This window comes from Engraulis encrasicolus, unplaced genomic scaffold, assembly GCF_034702125.1.
Source record: "Engraulis encrasicolus isolate BLACKSEA-1 unplaced genomic scaffold, IST_EnEncr_1.0 scaffold_28_np1212, whole genome shotgun sequence".
Lineage (NCBI taxonomy): Eukaryota > Metazoa > Chordata > Actinopteri > Clupeiformes > Engraulidae > Engraulis > Engraulis encrasicolus.
The window spans coordinates 741,571-748,042 of record NW_026945577.1 but is presented as its reverse complement, the minus strand read 5'-3'; the positions used below and the strand labels follow the sequence as shown (position 1 = coordinate 748,042).

Genomic DNA, 6,472 nt, shown 5'->3' with positions numbered 1-6,472 from the left:
TCAGCTCAACTGACCAAGACCTTTGCTCATTGAAGGCATGAAGTAATTTGTGATGCCCCCACGATTGCAGTTTTTAAACGCAGATGGCTTGCTCTTTTTAACATGTGCGAGGTAAGTTATTTGTTGATTTTTGTGTGTGTTTATTTCCTCATTTTAGTAAGACCATCAGGCCTTTTTGTAACCTTTGTCACAAGTCTTAAGTTACAAGTATTTTGTAGGTATGTGTTTTGTGCCCTGTTTCAAGTTAAGTGCCAAGTTCAAGAGGATCTTGAATTTCTTCTCAGAGCTGGATGGTCTTTCAACAACACTGCTCCGGGTCTTCAGCAAGAAAGGTGCTTCTCATGCAAGGAAGATACAGAGGATCCTGGTGCCCATGACTCAGGTAAAACATGCACACTGCCATGCATCACAGTAATGCTAAAATTTCAAGATCTAATGTAATGGGGAGAAGTAGGGTGTCTTGGATCATATTGCATTTCTCCCACTAATTTCAATCCTTCAGCCAGTTTTGAACTCATTGTCTTCACCTCAGTTCTAACTACAGCTGGCTTTACACACAGCAGTCCTGGGCAATGATATAACAGTCTTTTGCAGGTCAGTTGATGTGGTTGCTGCTCTGTTTTATTATTATTTTATTTTTTTATTTGATTCTCATGTCTGTCTGGCTTGCGATTCCCATGAAATGATCAGGGGAGTTAAAGGTACACTGTGTACGAGTTTTAGTTGTTTATTTCCGGAATTCATGCTACCCATTCACTGATGTTACCTTTTTCATGAATACTTACCACCACCATCAAATTCTAAGTATTCATTATGACGGAAAAATTGCTATTTTCATACATGAAAAGGGGGATCTTCTCCATGGTCCGCCATTTTGAATTTCCAGAAATAGTCATTTTTAGCTGCAGAAATGACTGTATTTGGGCCATACTAGAAAATATTAGTTTATTACTTGGTAAGCTTTCATGAAAAGGTCAAATTTGGCAATAGGCAGCCCAGTTTCAATTAGCAGCGTAGTTGCAGTACCTTTTTTGACAATTTCCTGCACAGTGTACCTTTTTAAGGTCAGACATCACATTTTGGCATCACTTCAGTACGTTTGGAACCAGGGCTGAGTGCTGAAATGGTACCTTTTCTTGGGGCTAATGGAAAAGTGTCAGAGCTGCACCATGCCATATCAAACAGTGACGTACTGTACCACTTCACTGCCAGTACCAACAATACACTACGCCAGTGTTTCCCAACCTTTTTTGTCTTGTGTACCCCCTAAGCCTTTTCACTGTGCCATGAGTACCCCCTAAGTCAAGTTTTATATAGCTTTCTCTATGCTAATGTCACTAAGATCCATGTATTTGTTAAAATTACAAATTGTCCAAGTACCCCCTGCAGTGTGCTCGCGTACCCCTAGTGGTACACGTACCCCTGGTTGGGAAACACTGCACTACGCTACTAGATAAATGAGATGTGTCCTTTGTTTAATGTGGTTGTACCTGTACTGCGTTTATTCTTCCTGTTGGTTAAAATGTTTTTCCTGCATGTTTGTTTCCTGGCATACATTGACCGGCCCTCATACGCAGACTGACAACATTGATGTGAAGAGGGAGTGCATGCTGAGGAGCTGACGGTCTACCTGAATGAAGAGCCAGACAAAGTGGTATGTTACAACTCGGCAGCTAGATCTGTCTTTTTCGTTATTAGGTGGCATAGGGAGATCGCACACATCAGTGGCCTGCGAGGCTCATTTTGTTGGGCTCTGGTGGGCTCCTCCTGTGCTACCTGACATGTCTCCTGGCATCTCATCCACGTTCTGGACACTGCTGGAGGACACACCAAACCTTCTTGCATTGATGTGCCATCTTGGCCTCAGTTATGTGTTCTTTGCAAACACGAATCTGCCCAATTCCAGCTTTGCTAAAGCACCCTCACATCATCACAAACCCTTTGCCAAATTTCACGTTCAATCCAACACCAGTCATCTCTGATTTGTAGATCTCTGCAGGTCTCTATCTACCCATGAGGGTGTTGCACTTGCTGTGGTACATTGCGAAGGCCGCATTACTGAAGCAGCAGAAGTTATCTTAGAAGAAAACTTAAACTCAATATAGGTTTTAGTTCTGGAATACGATCGTGCTGTAGGGTAATAATTTTCTCATAGTTTCACCTTAGACAACTCCCCCTTAGGAGACCAAACTTTGAGCAGACTCTTTTGCATTGGATGGGTGGGGTTTGACATATCTTTCTCTCTCATGCAATTTTGACAATGTGCCTAAAAGGGCCAATATGTTCAAAATACTAATAATTGTGCTGGTGGGGCAGCCGTGGCCTAGTGGTTAGAGAGTTGGTTTTTCAATCTATTGGTTGCAGGTTTGAATCTCCCCTGACCTGTCACTACATCTCCATCCATGGCTAAAGTGCCTAAGGCAAGGCACCTAACCCCACATTGCGCCAGGGCCTGTAACCAATACCCTGAAAAGTAATAAATGTAAGTCGCTTTGAATACATGAAAGCGTCAGCTAAGTGTAATGTATTGTAACAATTTTGCACACTGTATACTTAGCTGTATGTGTAAAGTTTCTCACCAACACTCGTGAAAAGATCATGACCCTGTTTCTCAAAAGCACCGTTGTTAGTTAGCGACTTGGTATTTTGCCAATGGGAAATTGCATGCAAGCAAAGTTTTTACTGTAGTTACCAATGATGCTGTTGAGAAACATACTCCAGAATGGGGTCATAGCCACACCAAAAACGAAGAGAGGTAATTGAACATCAGTTTGATCTCACATTCAATTGCCTAAACAGGCAGTGTGAGGGCACACAAGTCAACATCCTCCTCATACCTTTCATAAACTATACCAAATATACTACTATACTACTTTTCCCATCTCTGGGTGTGTTAGGGTGGACAGAAATGCCCCAAACTTGCGCCCACAAATACCGCTTACGGCTTCAATCATGGGTTTTGTTTACTGTTTTCCAGGATGTTGATCTGGACGGTCCAGCTGAAACGTATTGTCTTCGTGTGCGTGTGATCGGCAGAGAGTCCTCAACGACATTGGTAACGTACCTGTGGCCATTGCAGTGTTTGTTTTGGTTTATGCTCTTAATCTCTGTTACCTTCCAGAATGGAAGTACACTTTCAAATTTCTGTTTCATTCTAACCGTCTGTTTCATCAGTTTTTGCACTGCTTTTAAATGTACACTGTGTAAGATTCTTAGTTGTTTATTTCCAGAATTCATGCTACCCATTCACTAATGTTACCTTTTTCATGAATACTTAGCACCACCATTAGGGTGCATCAGTTGCCCCCTATGAAAAGATATGGCCTTGGCCCTATAGTAAAAATGTTCTACACCCAGTAAAAACACACTGTGTAAAATATTTTGAAATTTGGATGAAGTCTACCGGGGCCACCAGCCCCATGAAAATAGAAAATAATGGTGATAGTCAAAATCTTGAATAGAAACAGGGCTGGACTGGCCATCTGGCATGGCGGGCATTTCCCGGTGAGCCCCGCACCCTCGTGGGCCCCCATTGTTTTATTTTTTACATTACTGAAAATAGGGGCCCATGAGGGTGCGGGGCCCACCGGTGAGTCAGTTCTCCGGCACTAATAATAATGAGGGGGCCCCCTTAAATCCGAAAGTGCCCGGGCCCTATTTATCGCCCAATCCAGCCCTGAATAGAAATGGACATTTTGCTGCATAAAGCTACCCAATAAAAACATATTGCCTCAGCTGTGTGATAAAAAAAAATCTATGCACAGTAAAATCACTCTGTGGAAAATGTGTTGAAATTTAGATTAATTCTACTGGGTCTACCAGGCCCATGAAAATACAAAACAATGGTGATAGTGATGGGCAACCTGGATTCCAAAGTCCAGTGCCACATATTCCAAATATAGCCAATATACCGTAATGAACCAGCTGACCCACTGCCAGTATCAAGCAAGAGATTGCGAAGTTGTATGACTTTTGTGTGCTTCACCTGTGGGCCTAGGATTGTACAGGTAGCTGTTAATACCTGGTGGAACATCTGTACTAAAGCTGTGAATGCTCCTTGGAATGACTTGTGTTTTTTCAAGAAATCCCTGCAGTAGTTCAATAGAGTACATACAATACAACTGTATGTGATGTTGGAAAGAGTGACTTCCCAAAACCTGTACTTAAGTGGGCAGTCATGGGTGAGCGGTTAGGGCGTCAGACTTGCATCCCAGAGGTTGCCGGTTCGACTCCCGACCCGCCAGGTCGGTTCGACTCCCGACCCGCCAGGTTGGTGGGGGGAGTAATCAACCAGTGCTCTCCCCCATCCTCCTCCATGACTGAGGTACCCTGAGCATGGTGCCGTCCCACCGCACTGCTCCCCATGGGGCGCCACTGAGGGCTGCCCCCTTGCACGGGTGAGGCATAAATGCAATTTTGTTGTGTGCAGTGTGCAGTGTTCACTTGTGTGCTGTGGAGTAATGGCACTCTTCAATACAGTTGTATTGACTGCCTTGTAGCCTAGGCATTCCAAGGAACATTCACAGCTTTAGTACAGATGTTCCTCCATGAATTGTAGGCCCACAGGTGAAACACGTAAGGGTTAACGTTCGGCGAGAAGGTCGCTACCGTGGAATAGCAGCACGACAGAGAGAATCTTTAGACCCCGACGCGGAGCGGAGGGGTCTTGTTCTCTCTGAAGTGCTGCTATTCCACAAAGCGACCGACTCGCCGAAAGTTAACCCGCTTATTATATGGATATACTTAAATGATTCACACATGGCGGGGACATTTCTTTAGGCCTATTTAATGTTAAGTCTATTATAGTTTTTAATGTTAAAAGATTGTTGCTGCGCAAAACAAAACAGTGCCGTTGTGGAACACCGCTAGGCAACAGCTAGGTAGCCAGGACAACAGGTGTTGTCTATCACAGCAGCTGATTAGAGTCTTGTTGAAAAGTCGCTTTAGCAGTGAAAAGTCTTGTTGCCATTGACAGCGGTCTGTTATAGACCAACCCGTCCGTTATCGAAAAATAACAGACGTGCGAACGTTGGGGAGCCCCGTTGAAATGAATGGAGCATTCGACCGATGACGTCACACCATATAATAAACAAATATAACAGTCATGCAGCTTTGCAATATCTTGCTTGATACTAGCACTAGTAGATACTAGTGGTCCAAGGCAGCAAGGAATTGATATTGTGTTGCAAAAGAGCAAATTTGCCTAAATATAGCAGTTTGACCATCAGTCTGTCTGAAGTCTGTGTAAGTGGATCGACTGAATACACAACCTGCTTAGATATTCCTTCTGTTTGTGCTCCCAATACAGGTGATTTCACTAATTACCTCATCAACCTGGCTTAAGTGGTAATTAGGCTCAGCTGGTTCATTATATTGGCTGGGGCAAATGTGTCACACGGTTTGTCCACCTCTGTTTTAAGACAATGGCAAACCTAGATTCAAAAGCTACAATCCAGTGCCACAGATTTCAAATTACCTGGTTTTACCTGTCCAATGGGGCACCTAAGTCTCCACCCCTTCCGGGCAGCTTATGGGGCTGGCAACGCAAAAACTTTTGACTGGGCTGTAATGGACTGATCAAAGCTATTTTCCGACCCACCTCGCATTTCCCCGTCGATCATACATATGCTGTGCCTCAGAATTAATAACAACCAATGGTGTGCTTGTTGACTTCACTTGGCAAGTGATTTTTGAGTTGTGTGTGTGCAAAAATATACAAAACAGACGTCGCATGTCCGACGTGCAGCCACTTAAGCCGCAGTGCAGCGGTAGGGTTGGCTGTGCCTCGGTTCACGTCAGATATGCGAGGCGCACGTGTAGTCTCTAACAGAGTTTTGCACAAAAGCTAAAATAACGTTTCTTGCGTGTCGAAAATGAGTGGTCTTATGACGCAAATCCAAACCTTTCAAATTCACTGTCATCATATGTGAAATCCGGAGCACATGCCAAACGGGATGAGGATTTAGCTTGACTCGCTCCATTAACTCTCATTCAAAATTTTGAGAGCTCCAGCCCCATGGATCGGAAGTAGAAGGGCGTGACTTAGGTGCCCCATTGCCCTAACTGGAAAGGTAAAACTAGGTATGTCATTTGGAATATGTGGCACTGGACTTCAGCTTTGGAATCCAGGTTGCCCATCACCATCACCATTATTTTGTATTTTCATGGGTCTGGTGGACCTGGTAGAATTCATCTAAATTTCAACATATTTTACACAGAGTGATTTTACTGTGCATAGAACATTTTTATCACACAGCTGAGACAATATGTTTTTATTGGGTAGCTTTATGCAGCAAAATGTCCATTTCTATTCCAAGATTCTGACTATCACCATTATTTTCTATTTTCATGGGGCTGGTGGCCCCGGTAGACTTCATCCAAATTTCAAAATATTTTACACAGTGTGTTTAGGACTGGGTACCGAAATTCGGTTCCCTAATGGAATTGAATGAAAGGCTAAGGTTCTACTTGG

At 43.5% G+C, this 6,472-nt stretch overlaps 1 long non-coding RNA gene across 1 annotated transcript in view; it reads left to right on the top strand.

Annotated features, from left to right (window-relative positions):
- LOC134443142 (uncharacterized) overlaps positions 1–3,708 on the top strand; it is a 3,777-nt gene extending 69 nt beyond the window's left edge. Inside the window, exons 1-4 of the long non-coding RNA XR_010033576.1 lie at positions 1–111; positions 285–382; positions 1,578–1,654; positions 2,978–3,708. The exon at positions 1–111 is cut by the window's left edge and continues 69 nt beyond it. This is a non-coding gene — a long non-coding RNA (uncharacterized LOC134443142). The remainder of the gene's footprint in view (positions 112–284; positions 383–1,577; positions 1,655–2,977) is intronic.
- The last annotated feature ends 2,764 nt before the right edge of the window (positions 3,709–6,472 follow it).